This window comes from Tiliqua scincoides, chromosome 11 (genome assembly GCF_035046505.1).
Source record: "Tiliqua scincoides isolate rTilSci1 chromosome 11, rTilSci1.hap2, whole genome shotgun sequence".
Lineage (NCBI taxonomy): Eukaryota > Metazoa > Chordata > Lepidosauria > Squamata > Scincidae > Tiliqua > Tiliqua scincoides.
In genome coordinates this window covers 18,415,800-18,430,239 of record NC_089831.1, presented here as the reverse complement: position 1 = coordinate 18,430,239, position 14,440 = coordinate 18,415,800, and the positions used below count along the sequence as shown (strand labels likewise).

Genomic DNA, 14,440 nt, shown 5'->3' with positions numbered 1-14,440 from the left:
AGAGGGCTTAAACTAAAGAGACAAACTGGCCTGTTTCATCCACTCCTGCCTACATTGATTCAACTACACTCAAGCCTGTGTGGCAATCCCAGGGCCATACAGAATCATTGCAATCACCTATATGGCTCTGAAGGCAAAACAGGAACCAGGGCCGGCTTTGAGTCAACTGGATCAATAACTCTCAAATTGGCCCTGTGCCTAAGGGAGCCCCCACATTAGGGTAATCTAGTCTTGTAAAATACACACAACAACACATTTCAACTAACATTTATCACCACATCACTGGCATCGCCAGTGGGGTGTAGGGGTGCAAACTGTACCGGGTGACATCACTACTGGCCAAAATGGTAACATCTTGGTATTTTCAAATAATACCATCATGCTATACGATGGTATATATATAATTGACATGCAATTGAATGCAATGAAACAAACCGTGTTGAAGTATCTGTATTCTGTCAAAGGTTATAACCAAATATAACCACAAAAGAAAATCACAACTGCCTTATGTTGTGGCAGGCAGTATAACATAAATGCTCACCTTTCTTACATCATGGAGTTCAGGTCTCTCTCTCTCTCTCTCTCTCTCTCACACACACACACACACACACACACACGGTAATGAGGCAATCTCCAGTTCAGATCCAATCTAGCCCTACTTCGCTTCAGCAAGGTAACTGAATGAGGTGTCCCCGCAGCCCATGCCCTGGGACAAAGCAGCAGCCACAACCACTAGTTGTGGGAGAGAACACAGAGAAGCCCATCCAAGCTGGACTCTCACGTCCTCTTGCCTGATGAACTAGGGATGCCAAGACAGACTATTTTGTTGCCTTGTGTTCATTTCTCCCCACTGCTTCAGCAAAAACAGCTTAGGATATTCCAACCAAAGGTGAGGAGGAGGTCAGGAGGACTGTTTGCCTGTTTCGACTTGATGAGCAACAAAAGCCAAAGAGGAAAATGAGGAAGGAGCCCAATGGAGGTGAAAGGGCAGGTGTACAAAAATAAAACCAGTTTGAGATCTATGACACAGCCACCCACGTCTTCCCCATTATGAACAAGCTGAGTGGCACTTTGTGAAGTCACTACTACGTACCCAGACAATGCCAGCACCACTATTTCTACCTGCTACCAAACCAGCTCATTCCATTGGGAAAGAGAAAAGGACTCCAGGGAAGCGGAGAACTCAAAAGTGAAAGAGAGCTAGGATTAGGTCAGGTAGCAGAGGAGGGAGGACTAAACAACTGAACTGTGGATGCCTTCTTCCCTGCCATGGACTAAGTAGCATTAACCAAGCTACTTTCTCTTAACCTCATTCCCCCACCCCAGTCTGTAATACTATGTGGTTGTATTGTTATCACCAAACATTATCGTTAGGATAACTGACATAATGTCCATGAAATACCACTCAGAACTGTCCTATATTAAAACCCATTGCTAGATGTTTGATGCTGTTAGCATCAGGGGAAAAAAGCTCATTTAAAGTTCCCTTCCAACCACCATCCACAAGAGTTTGGAGAAAGAGATCTTTGGTTTGGCTCACTACTTCCTATTCTTTTGCACCCATTGCAATCCACAGCTGCGAGTGACAAGAGGGTAGGTTTGCCGGTCTGGGGGGGGGGGTCAGACTTGAGGCCCATCCAAGGGTCATGACAGCCTGGTTTGATCGATCAGGCAATTTCATACATTATACAGCAGAACGCCCAGATTTGTCACCAAATGAAGCAGCGATAGGGAGCCCTGTATGTCAAGCGTACTGCATAAATATTGATCAATTGCTGAGCTCAGCTCTCTGATAAGGGGACAGGTGTGCTGCATAGGTTTCCCTCTGGTTTGTGCCACAGAGTACTGGCTCTTCTCTGTTGCAACAGAGAGACAAGAGACAAGGATTTTAAAACAAAGCCACTTGATCTCCTCCCCATTGTGCAAGACAAACCAGCAAACTCTTTGGCCTTGTCTATGTCGTCAGACATCTTACCAGTTCCCTTATTTGAAGGGAACATCCCTTAGAGTACAAGTCTATATATATATATTCCCTGAATTCAGGAAGTTTGCATATGGCAGCGGTCTCCAACTTTTTAGCACCGAGACTCACTTTTTTAAATGATACTCAATCGGAACCAACTAGGTTTACCAGACTTTTAAAAAAGGAGATCTAGAAAGAAACAATATTTTATTTATCTGTAAGTAACAATAACTAGAAAAAAGACCCTCAACAGTTAACTCCCTATACTACACATGCTTGCAAACTGCAAGTGCTGAGCTCTTCCTAGGGTAATTAGCAGCTACAGCATCTGATTTTTAAATAGCTTCAGGGCTTGAGGCAATTAGTTATCTGATCATTCCATCATCCTTTGGAGACCCACCAAAAATCACATCATGACCCACCAGTGGGTCCCAACCCACAGTTTGAAAACCACTAGTGCAGCCATTTTCAACCACTGTCTGCAGGTCTGCAGGTGTGCTGTGGGAGTTTGAGGAAAGGTCATTTATTGGTAAGGCCATTGGGGGATGTGAGCCCCCCACCAATAGCATGGTGTGCCTTGCCACTTGTCAAAAGACTGATGGTGTTCCTTGAAAATTTCAGCACCTTGTCAGTGTGCCATGAGTCAAAAAAGATTGAAAATCACTGCACTAGTGTATAGGACTGCAGCCTTAATATAAGAAAATGTCCTTCATTTCAGTTCTGCAAATCTCCAGATTTATAACTTCTTAAAAAGCAGACCAAGACCATCTTTTGTTTCAGAGATCGGAATATCTTACTGTGCAATACAGCTTATTCTGAATTCTAAAGCACACCTCCCCATTTCTCTGTACACAAGTTGGTGGGATGAACAACCAATAGCCTCTAGCCAAATTCAGCCTCTTGGGGGGAAGTTGAGGCTTGCCCATTCTCTTCTGGTTGCAAAAATAGAGGCAAGGAAAAGCTGTGTGGGCAACCTCTGCAGCAACAGGACTTATCGGGTAGCCACAGTCCAGAAAACATAGATGCCAACCAGAAATTGACAGCCTTCCTACATGACCTTGAATCACAAAGTTAATTCAAAGATCCCAGGGAATATTGATGCTCTTCTTATGGGAGCCACATTTAGAAATCGCAACATGTAAACTGCAGGGAGGTGCAGTCAGGGGAGGTGGTGGAAGCAGAGGTCCTGCCTCCCCGTGTTTGTACAAATTTTCCACCCAGTTGGAGTGGTTGCACAATCAAACCGGAGGCTCAGCTGCTACTGCTGCAAGCTCTAGTCTCTCCAAGAGATTCTCTCTCACAGGCACTGGGGGCTTCTCGTTAGCCGCCAGAATACCTTGCAGCGTGATGTCACCTGGGAGCTCCACACTCTGTGCCTCCCCAGCCTTGGACATCTCTGCACATCACTGGCAGACTGCAGGAGGGATGAATATCTACAGAGTCAGGAAGGAAGAGAAGATCAAAAGAGGCCACAAGGCGGATGGCATTTCGCATGTCTGGACAGCAGTTAATTGCTCTATGTACATCTCTTGAATTCTCATTCTGCCATCTGAATATTCAAGGACTTGAAACCTAACTCTACCAGCCCAGCGAGAGGTTTCATAGGAGCTGGTAAAATAAACTCCCTGTTTACATTCTGGGTGTGCATCCTACTGGGAAGGGAAAAGAGGAGATCAATGCAGCCTCTAGCAAGGACGTAGAAGAGTAAATTAACCAGCTATCTGCATTCTCCATCCCTTAATTCCAAACTCATCTCCTAGTTCATGGGACTAGGAAGGGCTTCTGGATTGGTTGTTAGAGGCTAAAGGATGTTCGCAGAAGCATTCCAGCTGGGAAATAGCACTTGGAAGTTGCACATAGTGCAATAGTTAAAAGCCTGAGCTGTGGGCCGGGAAATTCCTGGTTTGAATCATGCCTCAACTTGCTAAGTGACCTTAAGCAAACCACCTCTCAGCTTCCATTCTCATCTGCAATCTGGACATGATGTCGCAAACTCACTTTGCAGGGGGGGGGGGGGCAGGGGAAGGACTACAGAGACAACATGAAGTGCTCCAAAACAACTAAGTAACACAACTATGCAAACAGTTGCCCACCCGGCTCCCCCTTTGTGCTACTGCTGCCGGGATACCCATACAGAGCTTGTTTGGTGTTGCATGTTATGTTAACAGATGATAAAGCTAAGCAGATAAATTTGTCCCAGATTTATGGCCAAAGCGAAGTCAAGAATGAGAAATATTAGCCCAAAGCGGAAAGATGGGGCAGGATGGGCGAGGACTTCCTGATACATTAATCCAAGGCATTTGGGTAAAGCAAGGAGGTCTGCTGAGGGTTTCTTGGGGACATTGTGGACCGTTATGGAAGAGAAAATTATCTAAAAGAAGCAATAAGGCACAAGCAGAACTGGGAGTTCCTTTTCACCTACTTGAGAGCTTGCCATCTTGCAGAACACAGTAGGAGCTTCCTTTATGCTAGGATTGCCATGTCCCTAAACCAAGTGTCTCTAAACCAAACCTCTAAACCAGGGGTGCCCAAACCCTGGCCCTGCGGCCACATGCGGCCCTCGAGACCTTTCAATGCGGCCCTCAGGGAGCCCCCAGTCTCCAATGAGCCTCTGGCCCTCCGGAGATTTGTTGGAGCCCACACTGGCCCGATGCAACTGCTCTCAGCATGACGGCCAACTGTTCGACCTTTTGCATGAGCTGTGGGATGAGGGCTCCCTCCATTGCTTGCTGTTTCACATCTGTGATGCAGCAGTGGCACCAAAGGAAAGGCCAGCCTTGCTTGGTGCAAGGCCTTTTATAGGGCCTTCATTCATTCATATAAGCTCATCTTTAACATATTCATTTATGTAAACTTATGTAAATTTATTCAAATTTTAAATGTAAATTAATTCTTCCCCCCCCCGGCCCCCAACACAGTGTCAGAGAGACAATGTGGCCCTCCTGCCAAAAACTTTGGACACCCCTGCTCTAAACCAAGTGTCAAGATGCTCCACGTCAATGATTTTATTCTTTGCATTCATTTACATTTTTCTGGCCTCCCTTCCTCCAAGGAGCTCAGGGTGGGGTACATGCTTCCTCCCCTCCTTTTGTCCTCACAACGACCCTGTGAGGTAGGTGAGGTTGAGAGATCATGCCTGACCCAAGGTCACCCAGGAGGCTTCACGGCTGAGCAGGGATTTGAACCTGGATCTTCCAGGTCTAACTCCCAGACCCCTACAGCACCCTGGCTTTATAAAGAGTAGGCATGTTAGCAGACTATGCAGACAAGGAGGGTTGTCACCAGAACAAGGCACACTTGGGAGGCTGCAGAGGACCAAGGACAGAAGACCTGCCACCAGTGCTTGCCCGATCCCATGGCGAAGGCTTGACCCCAGCCAGCAACAGCAGCTGCAAGAGTCCCCTACCTCTGTTGTGACAGCAAGCACAACTTTCATTTCTGGAGGACCACCAGTAGCAGTTCCTTATTTTCCTTGTGGGGCATTATGGGGGAAAAGCATGGCAGGCAGGAGCTTCCACACAGGACACAGTCAAGAATGAAAGAAACCCATGCTTGCTGCCCCAGTAATGGAGGGAGGCCAAGCTGAGATCACCTTGCCCTTAAACTTGGAGTTTGCCCTGCAGAGAATTGGGGCAGGCCGCACTGAGGCTCTGCAAAGGTTGCAAGGCTGCACTTTGCAACCTCTAAGAAAATACTCCCTTCCACTCTGGAAAGAGGCAGAGAAGGGACACTTCCAACTTGGAGTCCTTAAATAACACGAAAGAGGTTATTTCAATAAGCTTGGGCAATACTGTAACAGGAAAAGAAGCCCACGGATCAGGTGTAATTGACTGCAGTTGTCTGTAGAGAAAGTGAGAGATCAACTTTCAGCCACACAAGAACTACCTGCCATTTCCTTTATGACTCCAATAAACAGAGAACTACATTTTGTAGTCTTCCTGGCAAGATCTCAGTGGTGTGGGGGTTTTTTTGGTCTGTTTTTTTTCTGTAAAATGTTGCTTGTGGTAAGTTAAAGGCTAATCTACATTTGAATTGTCACAGTAAACTTACCATCTCTGCTGACCTCACCCAGCAAGAGGCCATGCTTAGCTTCTCTCCACATATTTCTGTTCACCTGCCCAACTGGAAAGTCTGCTTCAGCCAGGCCCTTGACTTTAGGAAGAGCGAGATTTAACCCTTTTCTGCACTGCAACACTCCCCTTTTGTTCCAAGGGGAACAAAATCCACATCAGAGAAAATGAGCTTCCCATCTCAAGTCCCTGCCATTTATGTCACTATGGTTGCAATCCTATACAGCAGTGTTTTTCAAACTGTGGGTCGCGAGTTTTACTATCAAAAGTCTTAGGTGTATACATACAAATAAATCTTTATTCTAGAACAGCCATTTTCAGCCACCATTTGGTGTGCTGCAAATAGTCTGCAGGTGTGCTGCAGGAATTTGGGGGAGGGTCACTGGGGGATTTGATCCTGTACCGGTAATGCAGTGTGACGTGACAATTGTCAAAAAATGAATGGTGTGCCTTGACAATGTTATCGCCTTGTTAGTGTGTCGTGAAAATGAAAAGGGTTGAAAATCACTGTTCTAGATCAGGGGTGTCCAAATCCCGGCCCGGGGGCCACTTGCGGCCCTCGGGGGCTCCCAATCCCAATTAGCCTCTGGCTTTCTGGAGACTTGCTGGAGCCCATGCTGGTCCAACGCAACTGCTCTTAGCATGAGGACGACTGTTCAACCTCTCACCTGAGCTGTGGGACGAGGACTCCCTCCACTGCTTGCTGTTTCACATCTGTGATGCAGCAGTGGCAGTGAAGGAAAGGCTGGCCTTGCTTTGTGCAAGGCCTTTTATAGGCCTTGAGCTACTGCAAGACCTTCATTCATTCATATAAGTTCCATCTCTAATAAATTCATTTATGTAAATTTATTCAAATTTTAATGTAAATTAATTATTTTTCCCCTGCCCCCCCCCCGACACAGTGTCAGAGAGCTGATGTGGCCCTCCTGCCAAAATGTTTGGACACCCCGTTCTAGATCATAGCAAACAAGACATTTGGACACCCAAAATGGCCAGACACAGAAGATGCCAGACGTGGCACGAGAACTAACAGCAGCATCCCAGGATCCCTTGCAACATCATCAACAATGGTATAGTCCTTCCCAATTACTACATTGGCCATGTGGTGAGCCTCATCTCAAGAATTTGGGCCAAGTAGCAGCACCCTACCTCAGGCTACCAAGAGCCAGTGTGTTTGAATGAAAATGTCTTTTCTGGAAGGTGACAGGCAGGCTCGAGCTCTGGAGAGTTTCCAAGGAAAGTGAACATCAAGGACCAACCACTGAAGACATTGCTAAGCACACCATTGACAGATGGACAGTGAGACGATGGTAGATGGTACTGATGGTAGTCAGTTCCCAGGAGGTCCTAAAAGTCTTGCTGGGGGGGTCCATAAGGGGGCAGTCCCCCAGCCGTGCACTGCCTGCCATTCTATGATGGACCACCAGCAATCTATATCCTCATACCAATCGCTGAAAAGCACTACTTTAGGGTGTTTGGGGGTCATCGCCCAAATTGGTCCTAGAAGGCAGGACTCCCACTCCTTTCAAAAGGTGGCCAATAGTCTACACAGTTGTGTGTTGCCTCAGCATTGCATTCCAACTTTGCATGTGGTGTTACAAGGGATCCTACACATGCATCATCATATCTATATGAAAGCCCTCACAGCAGATCTAAGGGACCACTCTCTGAGATAAATCCGCTGGTTTGTTAACATCTTTGGCAACCAGGATGACAGCAATAGGACAAGACTTCCTTGGTGGTGGCCCCCCTTTTGTATGGGCTCCTCTCTGTATGCCTTTTGTGTGAGAAGAACCTTTGCATTTCAAGAGCCACTCCATTTTCTACAGGCCGTTCATACTCTGGACTCCAGCCCTTCATCTTTCTTGCCTGCAACACTTCTAACTTGGGCTTCGCAGAAGCTGCTTTGTAGACAACCAGCTCTGTTGCAAACAAGCCGCACTGGGCATTATACCCTGAGTATCCACCCACCAAGCAGCTCCTGTGGGTGCTTATAGAATCAGGGCTGCAATTCACCCCATCCCAGGCCTTGCCTCTTCTCTCCACGGGGCACTGCTAGGCAGAGGCCCTGATCCAGTGCACACTTAGAGAGTGTACTCCCCCTTAACTTTCCCACACCTTGCTTCTAAGTAAACAGGACTATGAACAGGTTGTAAAAAGCTCACAGGCGGCCCTGATCTGGGGCCCTGATCTGGGGCCCCATCCTTCAAACAAATTTCTGAGTAAAAAGCTTCCCGGCAGAGGCTCTGATCCTGTGCACACTTCATGAGCACACCCCCTAACTTTCCCATGCCTTACTTATAAGTAAACAGGACTACAGCCAGGCTGTAAAAAGATGGCCCAGAATTGGGGCCCCGATCCTTCCAACCAACTTCTCAGTAAACAGCCTCCAGCTGGGTAGGGCCAACTCCAAAGTCAACACAACTTAGGATGGGGCTACAAGCCAGGACCGTTGACTTACTTTCCCCCCAAAGTTTACAGAAAGTCACTGCTTGGGGAGGGGGGGGGGAGAGCGAACAAAGAAAGTAGGAACCCCCCCCCCCCCGCATACAAACCAGGGTTGGGATCACACACTACAGTTGCCTCTGATGGGTCTACTCGCGACTCAGCCTCTCACCTCCGTCCTGCTGCTGTACTTCAGGCCCGAGTGGGGGTCCTTGGCTTTGGCCCCCGCGGGGGGGTGATGGTAGCCGCTCATCGTCTGGCCGCGATCCGTCCTGGGGGAGCCTCTTTCTGCAGTGCGCCCCGGCCAGGGAGCGCAGGGGAAGTTCTGGCCGGTCCTGGAGACTTTCTCACGCTCCCCGCAGAGTCCAGAGTTGGGAGGGAGGGAGGAGGCGCCTCTAGCCAGAAGGCATGGCTGGGCAGCCCCTTCCAGGCGATGCGCCCAAGACCCGAGGAGGAGGAGGAGGAGGAAGAGCTTCCCAGCAGGAGATCAGAGGCGCAGCGCCCTGACGCACAACTGGGGCTCCTTCCCCCCCTCTCCGGCTGCCTCCTTCCTGGTGTGCTCAGCAGGTAGTCAGTTTCAGGGGTGGAGCTGGCTGGCTGGCTTCCTCCCTCCCTCCCTCTCTCTCAGCCCTGCTCACATGAGATCTACCTGGCGCCCCTCCCTGCCTTGCCCTTCCTCCCCGCAGGTAACCCTTCCCAGCACTCTTCCCTGGGCTTTGCAAACCACCCAAGACGCACAGATCCCAGTTTCTAATGGTGGGAACTGGGAGGAGAAGGGATCCGCATGGAAAGTCCCAGTCCTTTGCATGTATACTCAGCAGCAAGTTCCATTATAGGCCATGGGGCTTACTCCCAGGTGAGTGGATAGGACTGCAGCTTTAGGGCCCAGTCCTAGGCATGTCTACTCAGAAGCAAGTTCCATTATAGCCCATGGGGCTTACTCTCAGGTAAGTGTATGTGTAGGATAGGATTGCAGCCTTAATGGCACTGCAAGTGGGGCGGTTCACAACCCAGCCCTAGGCATGAGAAAATCCCTGCCCCATCAGACCAAAACTCCACAACCTCACATCCTGTTTCTAGTGGTGATCAAGCAGCTGATTCCAAGGAGCTCACAAGGTACAACAAGAAAGAAACCACTTCCCCGCCTACCAGCAACTGGTAATCAGAGCCATGCCTCCCCCTCTGGACTTCGAGCCCTGGTTGCTTCCCCTCCACCACAGCTTATCAAAATATTTTGCAGCTTTATGGCATGTTTGCCTGTTCAGAGCCCTTGACACGTGACATCTTGTTGTCACCTTTACAACAACCCTGTAAGGTAGTTGTTCCCAAGTGTCTTGGCACCAGGACCCACTTTTTAAAATAACACTCTATTGGGCCCCACCTAGAAAGGAGATCTAGAAAGATTTTTTTAAAGGTTATAAAAAAGGAGATCTAGAAAGATGTATTTATAAGTAATAAGAACCAGGAAAAAAAAAGACTCTCAGACATTTATCTCCCTATATTTTCACATACTTGCAAACTGCAGAAGCTGAGCTCTTTTGCAGGGGAGTTAGCTATCTTGCAAACTGCAGGAGCTGAGCTCTTTGCACGCCAATTAGCAACCTAATCTTTCCATTACCTTTTGGCAACCCACCAAGAATCCAGTTGCAACTCAAAGTTTAGGAACCATTGCTGTAAGGTAAGCGAACATTATTATTCCCATTTTGCAGACCGAGAAGGCTGAGGCTAAGAGACTTGCTAAAGGCCAACTAATGAGCTCGTGGCAGTAGTGACATTGTGAACCTAGGACTCTCTTACAGCACAACCCAGTGTGTGCCTGTTCAGAAGGGCCCAATCCTAACCAACTAAGTATGTACAGGATTGCAGCCTTAGCCATTCTGCTACACCAGCTTTTCTGAAGCCTAATGTTCAAAGGTATTTTTGCCTTCAAACATGGCTGTTTTCTTATGGCTAATTGCAGAAAGACTTGGGTTCCATGAATTTCTTTTTTTCTTCCTGAGCTAGTGCCCCTCACATGTCTTGTTACATACTAAATCCTATCTTAGATTCTGATTCAAAGAGCAAATAAAAATGAGTCACTGGGAGGGACTCATCAGAAAATATCATCAAGAATTACCTGTTCTCTCTTACTTGCAGTAGGTGATGGAGAGGTGTGTGTTAACAAGAGTGTGATCAAAAGCCAAGGCTGGATGTTAGCAAGTTCAACCTTGTGGCAGAGATCAGTGCCAGGGGAGAAATTAGCTTGCTTCTTATGGCTTCTTTAAGACATTGATAGATCAGGGTGTCTATGGCAGAGAGAGCATGCTCAGTTTTGTTCCACCCTCACCCTTGGGCTGGTCTGTTTGCACCTCTAAGCAAACTGCTCCTGAGAAATTAATTTCTGGATGCAAGTTTGCTTGGCTGCTGCAACTCCATTTATTTTTGTAGTTGTGTCTATAATTCCCTAATGATCTTGTGGCTTGTCTAGTGTTTCCACAATGGAGCGATTGGTTGTGTATAACCAAGACTGCAGCTAGCTGCGTGGGTTGTAAGCTGCTCTCTGCAGCCCTGTAGAAATGATACGCACAAGATAATTTTGCAACAGCCACTGGTTTTAAGTAAATAAAATGCAATTAACTGCGCAGCACAGCCAAGGTTTCAGATTACAGACCGTTGCTAAGGAAGCTAAATTAAAAACAGGCACTTGCCGCTCAAGCTCTAACCTGATCTAGCACGGCCGGAACCCTATGATAGTGTGCAAATATAGTGGTCAAAAAATGAGCCATAACCTCAACCAAGAGGTGACCGAATAATTCTTAGAATGTGTACCTTGCTGTGCTACAAACCTGTATGGTAAGTATGGCTTACCCCCATAGTATGGCTGGGATGGCAAGGGAGTGGCTTGCCTGCAGCCATCCAAGCCAGTGGTAGAGACAAGATTTGAACAGGGAAAGTCCCGGTTCAGAGCTCACTCCTTTGGGCACTAGGCTTTCAGCTTTACTTCTGCAATCGGACAGCACGCTAGCCTACAAGTTCCCTTTGAGGGTTACCGAGGCAATATACAGTGTCCAGAGACACTCGAAAGGTGCTGTGTCATGCAGCCCATTATCCAGAGTGGATGAGCAATACTGAACTAGATCACCAGCTAGCAGGAAGGCCCTTCTTCACCCAAAAGCCTGGAGGGCACCTGCTGTTGGACAATATTGAGCTAACCAGGGGATCATTAACCCCCCATGGTATTTTGACACAGACACTGCGGGGATAGTAGTGCCACAGCAACATTCTTATGGAAGACAACAGGCCAGCTAGGTCACTCCAAAAGGTCCGTCTATTTCATTTTTTCACATTTTTATACCACTCTTCCTCCAAGGAGCTCAAGGTGGTGTACATGGTTCCTCCCCTCCTTTTGTCTTCACAACAGCCCTGTGAGGTAGACAAGGCTGAGAGTGTATGATTGGCTTAAGGCCACCCAGGAAGCTTCATCATTGAGCAAGGATTTGAGCCTGGATCCTCCAGGCTCAAATGTCCAACTCCCAAAACACTACACCATCTAGTCCAGGGGGTGGGAAGATGGGATGCTGGAAAGGAGGGAGGGCTGTGTGATTGGAGAAGGATCCAAGTCTCCATTTTGCTTTGACTTCCAAGCTGGAATGTTTGAATTCCAAGCTATGAAATAACAGCACGAGCACACGGTGTCATGGGAACTTTGGCTGATCGAAGCTGAGGTTTGAAGCCTAAATTGATGTCACTTCTGGTCATGACATCACTACCAGGTTAATGACATCACTTCTGGTGGATGCTGAAAGACTGTCATTCTCAAAAGTGGGTTCTGGTGCTAAAACACTTGAGAATCACTGGGTTAACAAAACAATTTTTTAACATTGTTTCAAATTCGAGTTACATACCCCCAAGGGGTATAAATATTCCCAGTTAAGAATCCCTAATCTATTCAGTGGCTTTTCAGCAGCTTCTAAAGATTCCACAAGTAGGGCATGAGGGCAACTGCCCCCCCCCCACTGTGCACCCCATAACTGGTGAACAGAGACATGCTTGGAGGTTGTCTGTAGCCATCAACAGAACATTAGCAAACCACAGAGAGGATAAGTCTGTTAAGAGTCATCTAGGTTGATGACCACTGCCACATCCTGTCTGTTAACCAGTGTGTGATATGTGTGAAAGTGCTCTTTGGACACCTGAGAGTTGGTGCAGCAGAAGGCAAGATGCGGATGATAGTGGATGGGTTTACAGAGAAAGAGGAAAGGATTAACCTTAAGTAGTGAAGCTTAAAAGTGGATGTTAAGTATAGAGACACACACATATTATGACTTGCACAGCAAGAAAAGAAAGCTTGTTTTAACATTGGCAGTCTGAACTAAAGGAATGAGGACAAAAATGATTCATCTTTTGTAGTCCAACGCTGACCTATGAAGGAGGGTATGTAACTGAGCCAGAACTGAAAGGTTATGTAGTTTGTTAAGAAATTAACCGCATGAGAGAGCAGGCTGAACCATTTTTAGTGCATGATGTGGACTAGAAGGTGGCACCAAGATGCAAAGCAGCCTTCCCTGGCTGAGTAAGTCAAGGACTGATTCAGCAAGGAGTCTCATCACCTTACGTACATCCTGGGAAAGAGATTCCTGCCTCTTTCTGAACATTCCCCCCTCCCTCCAAATATAACTAGACACAAGTTCTTTCTAGAACTACACCTGTAGAGCTGGTTGAAGTTGTTAATTCACATATGATCAAAAGACAACAAATCATACATGGGTGGCTTTCGGCTGCCCCAGAGCAGGTTCTCTACTGCAGCAGAGAAACAAAGCAGGCACACACTTGGAGACAGAGAAACCTCATTTTTAAAAAGCATGAATCTGGATATACAAAATTAGGTTAATACTGTAGAAAGGACATCCTATTTGCCATGTGGCAGGACAGAAGTGAATCTTTCCCACCCCAGGCCTCATTGCCAACCTCTTTATTTGCTCCCCTCTCTAATAAAGGAAAAAAAAAAATCTGGACATATAAGGTATACAACCATAAGGATATAAGAACAGCCCCACTGGATCAGGCCATACGCCCATCTAGTCCAGCTTCCTGTATCTCACAGTGGCCCACCAAATGCCCCAGGGAGCATACCAGATAACAAGAGACCTGCAAGGCCTCCTGGGAATTGTAGTTTAAGAACATAAGAACAGCCCCACTGGTTCAGGCCATAGGCCCATCTAGTCCAGCTTCCTGTATCTCACAGCAGCCCACCAAATGCCCCAGGGAGCACACCAGATAACAAGTGACCTGTATCCTGGTGCCCTCCCTTGCATCTGATATAGCCCATTTCTAAAATCAGGAGGTTGAACAGGCACACCATGGCTTGTAACCAATGGCCTTTGAAAGTAGTTAAGAACATAAGAACAGCCCCGCTGGATCAGGCCATAGGCCCATCTAGTCCAGCTTCCTGTATCTTACAGTGGCCCACCAAATGCCCCAGGGAGCACTCCTGCATCCTGATGCCTGCATCCCTGGTGCCCTCCCTTGCATCTGACATAGCCCATTTCTAAAATCAGGAGGTTGCACATACACATCATGTCTTGTAACGCGTAATGGATTTTTGTCCAGAAATTTGTCCAATCCCCTTTTAAAGGCATCTAGGCCAGATGCCATCACCACATCCGGTGGCAAGGAGTTCCACATACCAACCACACGCTGAGTAAAGAAATATTTTCTTTTGTCTGTCCTAACCCTCCCAACACTCAATTTTAGTGGATGTCCCCGGGTTCTGGTGTTATGTGAGAGTGTAAAGAACATCTCTCTATCCACTTTATCCTTCCCATGCATAATTTTGTATGTCTCAACCATCACCATAAAACCATCATCAAGCTGTCTTTCTTTTGTAATGTCAGAAACTGTCAAAATTTAAGTTTCCTAGCAGTAGGTTAGCTGCACCTCAACTACAACAGTTTCATGTGAAAGTGAAAAGCAACAAGGTAAC

The 14,440-nt window shown here is 47.2% G+C and overlaps 1 protein-coding gene across 1 annotated transcript in view; it reads right to left on the bottom strand.

Moving 5' to 3' along the window:
* ST14 (ST14 transmembrane serine protease matriptase) overlaps nt 1-8,730 on the bottom strand; it is a 41,126-nt gene extending 32,396 nt beyond the window's left edge. Inside the window, exon 1 of the mRNA XM_066639392.1 lies at nt 8,651-8,730. The gene's annotated coding sequence lies outside the window, so the exon portion shown is untranslated. The remainder of the gene's footprint in view (nt 1-8,650) is intronic.
* Between the last annotated feature and the right edge of the window lie 5,710 nt (nt 8,731-14,440).